General features: G+C 48.8%; 2 non-coding genes across 2 annotated transcripts; one reads left to right on the forward strand and one right to left on the reverse strand.

Moving 5' to 3' along the window:
- The first annotated feature begins 10001 nt into the window (after positions 1-10001).
- Trnal-cag (transfer RNA leucine (anticodon CAG)) lies at positions 10002-10084 on the forward strand. The gene has a single exon. It is a non-coding gene; the product is annotated as a tRNA-Leu (tRNA).
- A 248-nt stretch (positions 10085-10332) lies between these two features.
- On the reverse strand, positions 10333-10415 carry Trnal-cag (transfer RNA leucine (anticodon CAG)). The gene has a single exon. It is a non-coding gene; the product is annotated as a tRNA-Leu (tRNA).
- Positions 10416-17707: the final 7292 nt, after the last annotated feature.

Consider the following 17707-nt stretch of genomic DNA (forward strand, 5'->3'; position numbering starts at 1 on the left):
CCTTAGGGGCTGGGCCCAGTCAACAAGGTTGACACTGGCCCTGCTGGGCAGAAGCCAGACCAGGCAGGGCCCTCTAGATAATTATGCTAGTGACCTCTGGCTGCTATGACAAGTTATCACAAACTAAGTGATTTAAAACAACAAATTTAAACCCAGCATGGTGTGGTACTCACCTGTGATCCCAGAGGCTCAGGAGGCTGAGGCAGGAGGACCAGGAGTTCAAAGCCAGCCTCAGCAATTTAGGGAGACCCAAAGCAACTCAGCAAGACTGTGTCTCTAAATAAAATTTTAAAAAAGGGCCGGGAATGTGGCTCAGTAGTTAAGTGTCCCTGAGTTCAATACCTGGTACCAAAAAAAAAGAAAAAAAAAATCAAGCTGGATGTGGTGGTGCTCACCTGTAATCCCAGCTACTGGGGAGGCTGAGGCAAGAGAATTCCAAGTTCAAGGCCAACCTGGGCAATTTAGTGAGACACAGTCACAAAGTAAAATTGAAAGGGCGAGGCTGGGGATGTGGCTCAAGCGGTAGCGCATGTGTGGCCCGGGTTCGAACCTCAGCACCACATACAAACAAAGATGTTGTGTCTGCAGAAAAACTAAAAATAAATAATATTTTTTAAAAAATAAAATAAAATAAAATTGAAAGGGCTGGGAGATAGCTCATTGATAGTGTTCTTGACCAGCAGGTGTGAGGCTCTGGGTCAGTCCCCAGTTCTGCAAAAGAAACCAACAAAACCCAGCAGAAATTTGTTCTCTCATACTTCTGGAGGCCAACTATTTGAAATCAGTTTCATGGAGCCAAAATCAAATCACGGAGTCCTCTGGTCATGCTTCCTCCACCCCTGTCTCTTCCTCCAAGATCATGTTATACCTTCCTCTTCAGTCTCTTATATGGATACTTGGGGTTGAATTAGGGTCAACTCAAAGAATCCAGAATAATCTTGCAGTACTGGGGATTAAACCCAGGGCCTCACATATGTTAGGCAAGCACTGTAGCCCTTGGCTACATCCTTATCCTCCCCTACTCTTTTTTGGGGGGGCAGGGGGATAATAGGGATTGAAACCTGGGGCACTTAACCAAGGAGCTATATCCCTAACCCTTTTTATTTTTAATTTGAGAAAAGGTTTCACTAAATTGCCCAGACTAGCCTCAAATTTGTAATCCTCCTGCCTCTGCCTCTACTTGAGTTGCTGAGATTGCAGGTGTCTGCCACCATGCCCAGCAAGACTCCATATCTTCCCTTTATTTTCCTTGACACCTGCCTGTCCTCCCACCTCAGTCCCCTCCACCTGGGACCCTTTTTGTTTTTTACTTTCTATCTTTCTTTTCTTTTTCTTTCTTTTTCTTTTTTTTTCTTGGTACCAGGGATTGAACCCAGGGGCACTTAACCACTGAGCCACATCCCTTGAATTTACTATCCTCCTGACTCAGCCTCCTGAGCTGCTAGGATTACAGGTGTTCACCCCACCCCCCAGCCCCCTTTATCTTTTATTATTATTATTTTTTACTTTCTTAGTTGTTGTTGGACCTTTATTTATTGACTTAGATGTGGTGCTGAGGGTCGAACCCAGTGCCTCACACATGCTAGGCAAGCGCTCTACCAACTGAGCCACCACCCCCCCACCCCCCTTTTTCTTTACAGATTCCAGGATGAGGCTATGGAATATCTTTGGGTGGCCATTATTCAGCCTACCACAATGGATAGGAAGGACTTAACTTTTATTTTAAAGCCTAGAGGGTTTTAAGCAGGCAAGTGACAAGATTCCGGATCTTTGAAAGGATCCCTGGTCAGCCAGATGCAGGGGCACTTGTTTGTGGTCCCAGCTACTCCAGGGGCTGAGACAGGAAGATCACAAGTTCGAGGCCAGCCTCCGCAGCTTGGTGAGCTTCTGAATCAAAAATAAAAAGTGAGCTTCCCTCACATGCACAAGGCCCTGGGTTCAATCCCTAGCACCACACACACACACACACACACACACACACACAATAAACAAACAAACAAACAAATAAATAATCAAAAGTGGAAAATAGGCCCAGGGATGGAACTAGTGGTAAAGGGCCCTGGGTTCAATCCTCAGTATAAAAAAAAAGGGGGTGGTGGTGGGGAGAAAAAGAGAGAGAGAGAGAGACAAAAAAGAAAGACTCAAATAGTTGTTTAGACTCTTCCCCTCCTGCCCATCCCGGGTGGAGCAGGTACTCTGGAAAGGAGAAGGACTTTTTAGTAACTGCAAAACTGTTCCCCAAGACCAGCCCCTTTGTAGACCAGTCGCAGTGTAGAACAAAGCTCGGGTGAGGACATATAATTTTATCATGACACAGAAAACAAGAAAGTGATTGTTTCTGAGGCAGATTCTAAAACAGTAGGGTGTTTTTGTTTGGCTTTTGGTTTGGATTTTGTTTTTTTGGTTAATCCCACTTTCATTCCTTTCAAATGGCAGCGAGCAGGGCTGAATGGCCGCACTGTCTTCCTGCTACGACATTTTCTTCCAAACCAACTTCACTCGCCCCGGTCAGAAGAAGTGGGAAGGAACCCGGCCCAGGCTGGATCCCACAGCCCACCCACATCTCCACTGGCACCATGAGAACCTTGGGTTCTGGGATGGGGTTGGGTGTGGGGGACCGAGGCCCACGCTGGGGCTGAGGAGTCAGCCTGTCCACTCCTAGGCCTGTCCCCCTCCTGGGGTCTGCATGGGCCACCCCCACCTGGAGCACAAAAGAACTTACCCTGGCCAAACCCCTACTGTGTGCTGGGCAGGGTGTGCCGGAGAGGCAGTGGGGACTTGGCCCTGAGAAGATGTTTAGTGGGTGCCTTGGGTGCATCAGGCCCTGGGGACATCTGTGAGCTGTGGTCAGAGGTCCGCCCTCAGAGAGTCTTAGCAAGAGACAGAGAAATAGATAATCACTGAAAAGAATGATGTTACTCCAGAAAAAGAGAAGATATCATGAGAGAGAGTAATTCTGAGGATGGGGATATCATGGAGAAAGCTAAATCCGAGAAGTTCTGATCATTTAAAAAAATTTTTTTAGTTGTCAGTGGACCTTTATTTTATTTATTTATATGTGGTGCTGAGAATCAAACCCAAAAGTGCTCTGCCACTGAGCCCCCACCCAGCCCCAAGGTCTGACCATTTAAGCAGAGACCTGAAAGATGAGTAAAAATCAGACCGAGAAAGTGGCCATATGTGCAGAAAATATTGGGGGGGTCTTTCAGGAAAGATGGAAGGCTATGAACTTGGGGCATGGGGAGCGTGAGATAGAGGAGGCAAACAGAGGCCAGATCACAGGGGTCTTAAACCCTTGGTAATGGAGTGGATTTTATTAAAAGTGACAATCACGTTAACAGTGTGGAGAGGTGATAAAATAAAAGAAAAGGAATATGAAGAACAGGGCACTGAGCTGGGTGCTCCGATGGTAGCGCACATCTGTAATCCCAGCAGCCTCGGAGGCTGTGGCAGGTGGATTGCAGGTTTGAGGCCAGCCTTAATAACTTAGCCAGACTGTCTCAAAGAAAAAATAGGGCATGGGGTTCAGCTCAGTGGTAGAGAGTCCCTGGGTCCACTCTTCAGTAACTTTCACAGACACACACACACACACACACACACACACACACACACACACGCACGGCTATTGAAGGACAGTTAACTAATTGATTTATAACATTAAGAAGTCCACACTGAGGTCCCCGTGGGCTCCATCTGACAGCTGCCAGAAGCCAGCTTTGGGAAGATGCCAATGACAATCAGTAAATGATGACTGAGGCTTTCCAGCTTGGCCCGAGCGGAGCCGATGGCATAGTTGTGATGCTTTTATTCTCTTAGTTTTAGTTCCACAGTTGACTCATTAATTTATTTCATTGCTTAGCACACGTACCTCTTCCAATCCACATCTTGCCCTCTAGGGAATCGTAGCTAAGAGTAGACGTATCCTACCAGATCTTTTCTTTCTGTTTTCTTTTTACTGACAGATGTATGTTCAGAAATCTAAGACTTCTTTGTGTATTATTTAAAACTTTTAAAACTCATTTAAAAAAAAAATGAGATTCTGCTGTCCCTATTGAAACCTGACCCTTTTACTTATTGTGTCTGGGAAATATCTCCAGCGGTACATGGAGACGAAACTCGTTCTTTTTTACATGCTGTAATAGCTCACAAGATTGCATATTTCTTTATCCATTCTGCCACAGGGAGGCATTTAAATGGCTTCCAATAATTCCTCATTATAAGTAAAGTGTAAGGGTGTGTGTGTGTGTGTGTGTGTGTGTGTGTGTGTGGTGCCAGGGATCAAACCCAAGACATCTCTCATGCTTCCATAATCATTCTTATTTACACATCTTTGCACATGCGTGAGACTTTCTATTGGATACGATCTTTGAAATGGAACCACTGAACTGAAAGGTATTTGGAGGATTTGAATTTTTACCATTGTTTAAATAGATACTGCCAAATTGTTCCAAAAGCCCACATTAGTTGACACCTCCTCTAAGCTTAGCTACTTGCTACCCCCCTGGACTTGTGTGATGAGCGTTTAAAAAATAATAACAAAAAGTAAAAAATCTTTGCATTAGCATCTTTTGATACTTAGCCAGTGGAGCACTCTCTTCTTAAGCTTATTGGCACATTTCCGTTTCTAAGAATTTATCATTTAAAGTATTTACCTTTGTAAAGAACTTAAATTTAACCCAGACTGACTGGTGGCACGTGCCTGTAATTCTGGCAACTCAGGAGGTTGGAAGTTTGAGGCCAGCCTCAGCAACTTAGCAGGACTCTCAGCAACTTAGTGAGACCCTATTTCAAAATAAACTATAAAAAGGGGCTGGGGATGTCATAGCTCAGTAGTAAAGTACCCCTAGGTTCAATCCCAGTAACAAAAATTTTTTAAAAAGAAAGAGAGAGGTGGGGGAAGAAAGAAAGAAAGAAAGAAATATTAAATTCACCTAACGAGAGATCTAGACTTTACCTTCAATCTCTAAACCCGTGGGATGTCATAACTAACAGAAATGTCTTTGATTAGGGCAGGGCTGGCCACCCCAGATAGTGTGGCCAGTGGGATTTCAGGTGGGGTCCAGCTGCACCACTTGGGCTGACAATGTGGCTTAGGGTGGGGCTTGGGGACGGAGGCACCAGATCAGGAAGCTTGATCTCTGGGGAGCTGGAGATTGAGACCAGCCGCTCTCTACTGTGACCTGGTGTGGGAGCTCTAGTAGAGACTCTGACACTGAGACGGTGACATCACTTGGTTGGCAACGCCCCCCCCCCCCCCCCCCCCCCCCCCCCCCCCCCCCGTGTAGGAGACATGGTTCTGGGGAAGCGACCTGACCCCACAGGGGACACAGGAAGTTCCCGGCTGGAGCCCTCCCAGGTTCCATACCTGCACTCCAGACCTCCCTGGCCGATTTTGTTCTTATCTATACTAAATGGCCACCGTGCCTGCCCAGCCCTCAGCCTGGTCTGTTCTGAGTCCTTCCAGTGAATGATGGGACCTGCGGGTGGTTTGGGGAGGCCCTGGGCTCTGCAGTTGGGGGGCTGTATCCCCAGTCTTGTGGACCCCTGCGCATCCTCGGGCTATGCTGCCTCTCTGTGCTTTGGAAACTGTTCCCTGTTAGGATTTCCTTTTTTCTGTGGATAGTTATCCTTTGTCACTTGGAACTCCTGGGCTCAAGCACCCCCCTCCTCCTCAGTCTCCCTACTAGCAAGTGCCACCGTATCTCTTTGTCATTCCATGTGTTGCTGTTGTCTACTGTTTTGCCGCTCCCAATTTGTGGCATTTTGACACATGTGCAAGACTCTGTAACCCCACCCGAATTATAACAGAGAACTTTACATCGCCCCTGCAAGAGGGGGAGGCCTGAGGAGCTTCCAGTCCACTGCTGTGCCCACCCCATCCCAGAATGCGCCGACCAGCAGTGCCAGGACTGTTTGGTGTGGGAAAGAAGCTTGAGGGGAAGGGGAAGGGTGACAAGAACCCCCTTCAAAGATCATCCTATTCCTTGGTCTATACCCAAAGGACCTAAAACCAGCATACTGCAGGGACACAGCCACATCAATGTTTATAGCAGCACAATTCACAATAGCTAAACTGTGGAAACAAACTTGATGCCCTTCAGTGGATGAATGGGTTAAAAAATGCTGTAAATATACACAATGGAATATTACTCAGCAATAAAAGAGAATAAAATCATGGCATTTGCAGGTAAATGGGTGGAGTTTGGAGAAGATAATGCTGAGTGAAGTTAGCCAATCCCCAAAAACAAATGCCGAGTGTTTTCTCTGATATAAGGAGGCTGATTCATCATGGGGTTGGGAGGAGACGCCAGGGAGGAACAGACGAACTCTAGATTGGGAAAAGGGGTGGAAGGGGAAAGGAGGGGGCATTGGGGTAGAAATGAGGGTGGAATGAGACGGGCATCATTACCCTAAGTACATGTATGAAGACAGGAATGGTGTGAATATACTTTGTATACAACCAGAGATATGAAAAATTGTGCTTTATATCTGTACTATGACTTGTAATGCATTCTGCTGTCATATTAACACATCAGAATTTTTAAAAAAAAAATCTGGGGACAAAGCTGGGCGTGGTGGTGCATGCCTGCAATCTCAGCAACTCCCAAGGCTGAGACTGGAGGATCTCAAGGTCAAAGCCAGTTAGTGAGGGGCCCTAGGCAACTTACTGAAACCCCGTCTCAACCAGGGACACATCATCTCCACCAGAAAAGACCATGTGAAGTGAGTTTTTGATGATCCAGGGACCTTCATCAAATAACAGGTGTTGGGAAACACTCTTGCCTCACACATGCTAGGCAAGCGCTCTACCACTGAGCCACAATCCCCAGCCCTAAACCCATGCATCTTAACTTGGCCTTTAATCTGATTATGCAAAGGGGAGAGCCTCAGTTTGTGCTAATAGGTCTTTAACATCTGATTCCTTAATCTCTTGTTAATCTCCCCCAACTTTTTTTGTACTGGAGATTGAACATGGGGGCGCTAACCACAGAACTACATCTCCAGCCCTTCTTTGTATTCTTTTTAGAGATGGGGTTTCACTGAGTATTTTTTTGCTTAGGGCCTCACTAAATTGCTGAGGCTGCTGGGATGACAGGTATGAGCCCAGGCGCTCAGCATGTATTTGCATTCTTACAAATTGTACTTTTACTAATGTGAAATAATATTATTTACTTTTAAATAATATGTTTGACTTAACCCAATTTACCCAATCTTTTTTATTTAAACATGCAATCAACGTAGAACTTATGGAGATTTTTTTTCTTTCTTTTATTTTTGTACAGAGGTTTTGAAATTCCCCACTTTGCAGAAGTCTACGCCTACAGCAAATTACAGTCTGACCCGCCTCCTTCAAGTGCTCAGAAGCTACCCGTGGTTCGTGGCTCTGCGTTAGCACAACTGGAGACAACATCCAAAAATTCCCCTGAAAAATATCTAGGAAACTTTTTGCCCTTTTCAAAGTCTTTCCCCATTTTTTTCTGACAGTTTTATTTTTAACTAAAAATGAACTATTTAAATAACCCATGTTCATGGTGCAGATATCAAATGCAGGTAACCAAAGAGGAAAAAAAAAATTAATCAGTGCCACCACCCAGAGATAATCACAGCTGCTGATGTTTCCTGAGCCTCTGAACTTTTCTTTTATCTTTATTGTTTGTAGATTTATTTATTTATTTTTTAATGTGGTGCTGAGGTTTGAACCCAGTGCCTCACCCATGCCAGGGGAGTACTCTACCACTGAGCCACAACCTCAGTCCACTCTGAGACTTTAATACATGCATTTTGTTATGAATACTTTAAACAAATCATTTTATTTATGTGAAATATAGATATGTAAAAATCATAGCTATAGATTTTAATATTTGCATATCTTGTTAATATATATGAAATCATATTTTTCCAGTTTTTTTATTGGTACATTTAGTTGTACATAATGGTAGTATTTTTTGTTACTTATTTGTACATGCACACGATATAACAATATTATTTGGCCAATATTGTTCCCCAGTATTTCCCTTTCCCTTCCTTTCTCCCTCCCCCGTGCCTTTCCTCTATTCTACTGATTTCCTTTCAATGGAACCATATGTTTATTTAGGAATTTTTAAAGTTTTAGAATAATTTTAGATTTAATTATTGCAAAGATAATCCAGAGAGGTCACTTACACCACATACCCAGTTTCCACTATTGTTAATCTTTTACGTGAATTGTGATATTTGTCACAATCACATCATCGGATGTCTTTAGGCTCTTCTTGGCTGTGACAGTTTCTCAGACTTCTTGTTTTTGATGACCTTGACAGTCTTGAGGAGTACTGGTCAGGTATTTTGTAAAGTATTCCTATGATGTTCTGGTGTTTTTCTTGGAGTAATGTAGTTTTGGGAGGAAAACCACAGAGGGACAGTGCCGTTCAGTGCACATCATGTCAAGAACAGCCACTATCAAATGGATTTACCACTTATTGATATTGATCTTGTCACTTGGTTTAATCCTGTTACTTAAATTTTTTTTTCTGGTGTTGTAGATGGAACCCAGTGCCTCCCACTGCTAGGCAAGTGCTCTACCATTGAGCTACAACCCCAGCCATTTTTTTTTTTTAGTTGTCAATGGACTTTTATTTATTTATATGTGGTGCTGAGGATTGAACCCAGTGTCTCACACATGCTAGGCAAATGCTCTAGCACTGAGCCACAGCCACAGCTCCATTTTCATTTTTTGAGACCGTCTGTTCTGAATTGACCAGACCAGCCTGGAACTTGCCAACCTGTCTTAGCCTCCCAAATGCTGGAATCACAAGGGTGTGCCCTAGGCACCTGGCTCCGTATGTTTATTTTTGATTAGATACAATATGCACATGATTCAAAAATTTAAATGTACAGAATGAAACCTCCCTTCTCCCTCCTACAGCTTGAATCATCCCAGGAGCTATTCACTGGGCAGTGACCTGGGTTTTCTTCTCTGCGTGTTTCTGCACATATGAGCACATGTGGACATGGAATTTGTGCGTGTGTGCATGTGCCTGTGTGCATGTGCGTGTGTTTTAGTGTGTAAATGCAAGCCCTGCGGCTCTGGTTTCTCCCAGTGTTTTTTATTTCACAGTGGGACTTGAGTTTCTCCCCATGCCACTTTTCCCCCTTTAGGTCAATTGGGTCCCTCTTTCATACCCAGCAGAGAGGGACCAAGCTCTGTTACTACGGGGCCAGTCCCAGACCTTCAGCCACCTCGAGGCGGCCATTAAACAAAGGATTGCCCCCAATAATCTGTCCATGACAGGTGGGCTTGGAGGGAAAGCCTAGGCAGCTGGGAGACTGTGGCAGATGACTTGCAGGGACGGTCAGGGAAGGCCTCTCGGTGGGCTGGTCCTTTTAATGTCCATCAGAGAGAAGCAAGACCCTGACCAGAGGGGCCTCCAGAGAACCAGAGGAGGGCAAGGGTGGGGAAGACCCCGCCCCTCACTTCCAGGGGTCCCTGAGATCAAGCAGCCTGTCCTGTCCACCCTCCCATCCCTGACTCTGTCCTGTGAGCCAACAAGCCCCCCCTTTGGGGCCAAACCAGGGCAAGCGGGGCTTCTGTTTCTTGCACCCACAGCAACCTGCTGGACGGCTTCGGATTCCTTCCCCTTCCCTGGGTCCCGTAGGCTCCGAGAGGGGCAGAGCTGCACCCCAAGCCACGCCCCATCAGGCGCCAAGCCCGGCAGGAGGCTAGAATTTCATGACATCAACGCGTTTTCCTGGTATTGACTTTTATGGTTATTTTCTAATTGATGGCAGGGGAAACTGACTTTATTGTGCTGCGGCTTCGAGGTTTGCATGTAAAATGTCTAGGTATCAGGCTAGAGGACAGCCAGTTTGGGAGGTCTCAGAGGCAGGTCTCAGCAGCCCCGGTGCTTTTCAGTGACGGGAGCCGCTCCGCACCCCGAACTGCTGCTCGGTCCCAGGGCCCAAGCAAGCCTCGCCGCGAGAGCCAGGGACTAAAGTGGACCCCACGAGGGCACTCCCAGGAAGTCAGGATGGCCGAGCGGTCTAAGGCGCTGCGTTCAGGTCGCAGTCTCCCCTGGAGGCGTGGGTTCGAATCCCACTTCTGACAACTTCCGATTTTTGCCTGCTTTTCTCCCTTCCAATGAGGATGAAGAGAGTACCCTGTAGCCTTGACTATACGAACCAAGGTTCTGGGTAAAAGTGTGTGATTTCAATTTTACAGTCCGCAGTTGTTGTGAGTTAGAAGAAAATGCTAAGGATAGCTCCATACTAAAGAGGATTGACAGACAAATTTGTCCCCGGATTCAATGAATAATTTAGTTTGTCCGTTGCTGAAGGAAAGGAAAAGTGGAACTTTGTCAGAAGTGGGATTCGAACCCACGCCTCCAGGGGAGACTGCGACCTGAACGCAGCGCCTTAGACCGCTCGGCCATCCTGACTGCTCAGAAACCCGGGCGCTGGCAAACCTCTTCAGAAACTCCAAGTGTGCGCATGCGTGGCAGTAGTGGATGGATGTGGGTAGAGAGGCCCGGTTTTCTGCGCGGTCTCGGGCGGGGCTAGTCGCAGCCTCTCTCGAAGGGGCGGGACGAGAGGCACCAGGCGCGGCGCCTTGACCGACAGAGGGCGCTCGCCATATGCTGTAGAATCCGAAAGGCCGGGAGACCAAGGACCGTTACTTTAACGTGTGTAAATTTACTCTTTGCCTCAGCTTTGATTCCTGCACTCTGCAAGCAGCCTTGCACTTCCACACTCATACCCCTGTGCGGTGTCTGCACGTTGCAGTCAATCCCGTACACCTGCCCCAGCCCGGTGCGGTGGCCCACAACTGTAATCCCAACGACCCGTGAGGCTGACGCAGGAGGATGGCAAGTTCGAGGCCAGCCTCGTCAACTCAGCGAGGCTGTCTCAAAATCAAAAAGCGCAGGGGTTGAGCTTGTCCCGGGGCTGGGTCCCCAGTACCGCCCCCAAGAGGTCAGAGATTCCGTGCCCCTGCGCTGACTAATGGCGTGTGGTCTTGCTGGAGCCCTGACCAGGTGAAGCCCGGGCATGGCAAGGTCTCTGGCTCGCCTAAGCGCTCCTTCCGAACATTCTGGAAACGGCCCATTTGCAGTGATGAGCTCAATTGCTCAGTCTCCCTTTTAGACTGGGCTCTGCAGCGGCACAGCCGAGTCACCCTATTTCTACCTTGTCCCCACTGCCCTCCCCGTGCCTGGCACGCAGTGGGTGCGCAGGAAAGATCCGTGCGTGGATCCCTCCCTCGCTTCCTCGGTCTTGCATTCCGTCATTTCGTGACTCATCCCTCCTCTCCCGGCCTCCGCAGCACCTTCCTCCTTTTCTTTCGGTACGTTTCTTCTCCCACCCAGACTTGCCCACGCACGTCTGTGTCCAGGGGCCGGAAACCTCAGGACCGCCAGCGCGCACTTCCCCACGGAGTTTCCAAGAGGCGTCACCCCCCACCCCCGGCTCCTGGGGTATCGGGAGCCCCATCCCCAGGCTCCAGAGGGTGCAACTGCTCAAGAAAGGCGCACACGCGGGGAGGCAGGAGGAGCCACTGATTCGCTGTGTGGCCATGGCAGGCACTGCTCCTCTCTGTGCACGGGTCCTGAGGGGACTTCTGTGAGTCGCCCTGGAGTCCAGGGGTCAGGCCCAGATGATGTAATCAGTGGGGACACATTAACTCCTCAGTGCCCTCGCACCCTCCTGAGATGGCATCACAGGGCAGCCTCCGCCAGAGACCATTCTCAACCACTCCTGAATCAGGTTTCCTTTGAACCCTTAGGACTTGGCTTGCAGCCTCTTGGGGCTGAGCAGGGTCCTGGTTATTTGATGGATGATGAAACCCTCCCTTTTCCCTGTCCCAAATGCCCCCTGCTGGTTGATTGCCAGAACTGATTCCTTTAGATTTAGCATCGTCCTCTTCTCTAAATACAAATTGCGCCTGGCACCAGAAAGGGGGCCAGCATTTATGGAGCACTTGCTATGTGCCAGATGTTTTCCCCAAAGCTGGGAACAAGACAATGTCTACCCTCAAGGTGCATTCAAACATAGAGCCACCCGAAAGATAAGAAGCAGGTAAGTAACTAAGTTCAAGGCTGATCAATACTGGAAGAAGCGTGTGAGAGATTTTGGAATGGGCCTGGTGTGGTGGTAGCCCATGTCTGCAATCCCATCTAAACCCCATCCAAGAACAAACAAAATGAGCAGAGATAACGGCATCCTCTCTCGTGAGCCCCTCCGCTGGCTAGGGCCTTGCCTCTTGCATGACTTTCATGTGCAAATGATTCTTGTCTCTGTCATGGAAGTGAATTTTGTCTGAGGGGGATGCAGTCAATGATCATCCTGTGGATACGGACCAATTCTCCACCCATTCATGAATTCACTCAGCATTCTTGAACGCCAATCCATCAGTCGCCTTCGGTTCTCTCTGGACAGATTGTAAGAGTAGACTGATTTCCCCATTAATTATGACTGAAATAAAATGTTTGGTATGAGGGTGTAGCTCAGTGGTACAGCAGTTGCCAGGCACGCACCAGGCCCTGAGTTCAATCACCAGCACAGAAAATAAAAAAAGAACTTTTGCATCTTCATTTTATATTTATATGAGAATCATTTTTCTTTTCTTTTCTTTCTTTTTTTGACACTGGGGATTGAACCCAGGGCTTTGTGTATGCTCCACCATTGCTCCACCATTGAGCCATATCCTTAGCTGAAAGTCATTTTTAAATTATCTTAAAAATGATGATTTAGCTCGGTGCAATGGCGCACACCTGTAATCTCAGCAACTAGGGAGGCTGAGGCAGGAGGATCTTGAATTCAAAGCCAGCCTTAGCAAAAGTAAGGTGCTAAGCCATGCAGTGAGACCCTGTCTCTAAATAAAATACAAACTAGGGCTGGGGATGGGGGCTCAGTGGTGGAGTGCCCCTGAGGTCAATCCCCGGTATCCACCCATCAAAAAAATATGATGCTTTAACAGTGATGCAGTGACAAGGGGCGGCCATAGCAGTGAGGCTGGGGAGGGCCTCCTGGACGAGCTCTCACTGAGTTTAAAAGGAGAGAGACAAGGGAAGGGGCAGATGACCTGGCGGTGCTGTTTGGGGCCCTCTTTTCGCCACCTGGTCTAGAGGAAGGCTCCCAGGACCTCATTCCAGCCCCAAGTCCTCAAGACCAGAAATGCAAAAGGGGAGGGCGGACTCTCCTGTTTATCCCGTTTCTCCTTATCAGCAGCCTGGTCACCAACAATGGATCCACAAGGGACACACCTCACCCATTCCTGGCTCTGGGCATTTGTCCAACTGGGGAGAGAAAAGTCCCTGACTTGGTTTGGAAAGCCCACCAGCGACAGGGGAAAGTCCCTGCCCGGCTTTTCCTGACCCCAGGCTTGCTTAGGACTGTGAAGTCAGTGACCCGCATCAAGACCTAGTGGTCATCCTGTCAAGGGACCTGAAAGGGGGAATCTTGGCATTCCTGGGACCTGAGGCCACATCGCCAACCTGCCCGGGGAAAGGGCGGCAGAAAGCTGAGTTTTAACAGGTGCTTCCTTTAGATCCATTATTTGCTTCATGTTCATGACACCACCACAGTGATAAGCATCACGCCCCCTTGACAGATGGGGAAAACGAGGCTCAGAGAGACCAAGTACTTGACCTAGAGTCACACAGCCAATGAAGCTAATGTGTCTGGCTCAACCCCCCTATTTGAGAACGAATATGTGATCATCACTGTGCCAGGGGCTTTCTTTATATTGTCTCTTTGGAAGGAGAAAAAGGCAAGGGGCTTTGCCAATTCAGGTGGCAGGCTGGACTTGGGTGCTATTTTTAGTCCTCCTCTCATTATTGGAGGAGACTTAAAAGAAAGAGGGGACTTTTCCCAGAGCTGCAGGGGGAATAGTCTGGCGCGGCTTTTGTGCCTTGGGCACTGTTTTCCTTGGCTGAAGGGGGACAGCTGGAGCCACCAGGCTGCGGGAGTGAACACTGCCAAAGCCCTGGCTCTGCCACTCAGTCCTGAGGGTGAGGCCAGGACAGCCCCAGGGGCTCGGGAGCCTGGGGGTGAGGTGGAGGAGCCCTGTGGCTCTCCCTTGGGATGGGTGGGCCTGCTGGGTCCCCCTGGAGCTGAGGCCAAGGGCCCCCAGGTTCACCTTGGTGTGGAGAAAGTCGGGCGGCCCAGGTTCTCAGGTTTGGATCAGGGAGCGTTTCAGATCAGAGGCCAGGAGCTCTGGACTGTCTGCCGTGCCCCAGAGCACTGGGCCACCCTGGGAAGAGAACCCCAGGAGTGGCCCCGACTCCACCACTTAGTACCCTGATACGCAGGGGGCACAGGGCCGATTTTAACCTGGGGCAGCCGGGCTGAGGGTGGGCTCTGGAACCATCCGAGTTCAAATCCTGCTTCTGCCAATAGCTAGCTCTGTGACCTGAGGGGAATAGCTTACCCCCTTCATTCCTCAGTTTTCCCATTTGCAAAGTGGGTTTCCAAGGATCGTTGAGGAAGTCGAAGGAGTGCATGCACCTGAGGGCCCAGAACTGAGTCAATGCTTCGTGTGATTGTTAGCCCAGCAAAATGAAGCAGTGTGACATTTCTCACACCTTCTGACTATGTGGGGCAAGTTCTTACCTGGAAACCTTCCCTTGAGAGAGAATATAGTGCCATCCCCATGACCCCAAGACATCCTGCCCGCCTCACCAGAGCCAGCCTGGACCACATGTCCAACCTCTTCTCCCACCTCCATCTCCTCCTCCATCTTTCTAATCTACCAATGTACAAAATCTGTCCCCTTCTCAGGGCCTTTGCATGTGCTATTTCCTCTGTCTGGAGACATCTTCCTCCAGACGGCGCAGGACTGGTTCCTTTCATTCCTCCACAAATATCTCTTCCTCAGTCACCTCATTAGCAGTCCCCCCGCATCTCTAACTTGCTGCTGTCCCTGTGTCAGATCTAATTTGCTGCCCTCATTTGCTAGCTTACTTACTGACCATGTTCCTGTCCACCCGGCTCTGGTCTAGGGAGGCAGGGACCTTGGCCATCTTGTTCACCAGGGTAGCTCTGTGGGTGGTGCCGTGTCTGTCACCGAGCTTGGTGAGTAGTTACTGCATGCATGGACAGACAGACGGAATGGATGGGGAGATGGACAAGTAGATCCCCTGGACTCTTGAAGCCTGTACTTTGTCCCCCTGGGATGGAGCCCAGGAAGTCTGGGGGCCCCTCTGGTGAGGATGTGATGGGCTCTCTCCTTCCCACCGTCTCCCTGGCTCCTTTGGCCCATCTGGACTGGGGACCTCCAGACCCTCTTGAAGGCCTTCTGCTCTGCGCTCGGGGACAAGAGGTGGCTGTAGCTGCGTCAGGGCAGACTTTCTCTCAGGGTGGCCGTCCTCAGTGTCGGGCCTGCAGCTCGGGGTCCCGGGAAGCCCGGATCATCCCCGCTATTGTCCCTGTGCCGAAGCAGTGCCAACATTAAACCCTGCCGCACGGCCGCCGAAACTGAGCCTCCCAAGTCCCAGCCCCGACGGGGTCCTTCTCCGGAGTCTCCGTAACCCACCAGCCTCCTGGACGTGCCCTGCGCCGAGGCCGTGGCTGTCTGTCCTCGGCAGGCGCAGGCCGGTCAGCACATCTCTGGAACATTTCCACTGGACTAGACTGTGGCTTCCTGCTCAACCTGATACCCCAAGACCCTCGGGGAGGCCTCGGATTCAGCGAGCCCCTTGCCCCACCGTCCATACCGGAGCAGCCCACGCCGCCCACTCTCAGGCCAAGGAGGTCAAGGGTCTCCACTTTCCTTCCAGACAGGAAATGGGCCTGTGGAGCCGGTCTGACCAATCAGTCCATTCCACTCTCCTAGCCACACTCTGATTGGTTCAGAAGTGAGCACAAGATTCCACTTGGCCCAATTGGAGCCCGACAGGAGGGCACACCTGGGGGAAAGAGAAGCTGGCTGGGGTCAGGTGGCGTCTTGCTGTGCTCTGCAGGACCTGCTTGAAGACAAGTGGGAAACACCCAAAGCCAGACCTCTGAGGTGTTCCTGGAACACCTGGACAACTTTGGGCCTGAAACCATCTCTCCTTGGTCTTTGCAGTTTCATGAGCCCATGTCCTTTTTCACTTAAGCCTGATTAATGTGAATTTTTTTTTTAATTTTTGGTGGGAGGTGCTGGGAATGAAATCCAAAGTCTAGAGCATGCTAGGCAAATACTCTACCACTGAGCTCCACCCCTAGCCCTAATGTTTTGTCACATGTAACAATGTTACAATGTTTTGTCACATGTAACTCAAATATAAATACAGCCCAGGCCTGCACTGTCCAGTTTAGTAGCTACTACTAGCCAGGGGCTACTGGACATTTGAAATGTGTCTCATCAGAATTGAGATAGATCATAAGTGTGAAATGCAAACTGGATTTCAAAGGCAGTAAGTATCAAGACGGAAATGTAAACTCTTTTTCTATTAATTTTTGTCTTTATGGGGCTGGGAATCAAAACTAGGGCCTCATGCATTCTAGGCAAGCACGAGCCCTGCCTCTTAGCTATGGTCCCAGAGTTTTATTATTAATTTTTAACATTGATAGGATAATCTGGTTGTGTTGGGTGAAGAACATATATTATTAAAGTTAATCTCATCCATTTCTATTTCTTTTACAATGTTTCTGCTAGAAAAATTTAATTCAGCCTGTGGCCGGTGTTGTCCTTCTGTTGGTAGCGCTGGCCTAGACGGCCATCTAGAAAACATCGGGACACAGGAGATCAAATACTGCCTAACAGAAAAGAACTCCGAGGTCACCAAATAAGAGAAACGTGCAGGAAAATGTGGGCAAAGAAAGACAGGGCTGACCCACGGGGTGGAGAGGAAGGGGAAGGCATTCCAAGCAGGAGCCCGGCCCTGGGGTGGGACTGAGAGGGTCTGAGGAGAGCCCAGGGTGCTATGGAGGATGTTTTAGTTAGGTTATTTTATTTTTTTGCCACTGTGACCAAAAGCCCTGAGATGAACGATTTTAGAAGAGGAAGAGTTTATTTGGCACTCACAATTTCAGAGGTCTCAGTCCATAGACAGCTGACGCCATTGCTCCGGGCCCAAGGTGAGGCAGAGTATCAAGGTGTGGTGAGGCAGGTGGCTCAGAAAACACACCAAGTCCCAGTTTTGTCCAAATTGAAGAGTCTTTATTTAGCCGGCCACCCGGCAACTGCGCCCCGCAGGACCCATAACTGTCTCTGCAGGGAACAGCCCGGAGCCTGAGCATTTTAGGATATTTAAAGGCCAAAACCATATCTGGGTTGACGTAGGTGTAAGCAAAGCAGGTACAGAAGCTGGATTGGGCAGTGAGGGAGACAATGCAGTGGGTACACTAGTATTTCCCACAGGCCTTTCCAGGTTGGCAAAGCAGCAAGCAAGCAGAAGGGAAGTGGGTCAACATGACCCAAGTGTACTACAAGTTAGAAAATGGCTACTAATGTCTAGACAGTCCATCTCAGACAAGGTACATTGCCCAAGAAAAATGGAAACCGAAGAGAGAACAATTTTACATTGTATAAGAATTTCTGCTTTGTGTTGCCAAGTATGCTATGCTCAGTAACTATTAGTGGGTACAGAGGTGGGGCTTTCCCACGGGAGAAGCATTTCTTACATGATGTGGAGCCTCAGGGTAAAATGGAGTCTGTTTGGTCATTGCCCATATAGCCTGGCCCATAACAAAGGAAAAAGGGGATGTCGGAGGAGAGCAGCTCAGGACATGGCAACAGGAAACAGAGAAA

The sequence above is a fragment of the Urocitellus parryii genome, chromosome 15 (genome assembly GCF_045843805.1).
Source record: "Urocitellus parryii isolate mUroPar1 chromosome 15, mUroPar1.hap1, whole genome shotgun sequence".
NCBI lineage: Eukaryota > Metazoa > Chordata > Mammalia > Rodentia > Sciuridae > Urocitellus > Urocitellus parryii.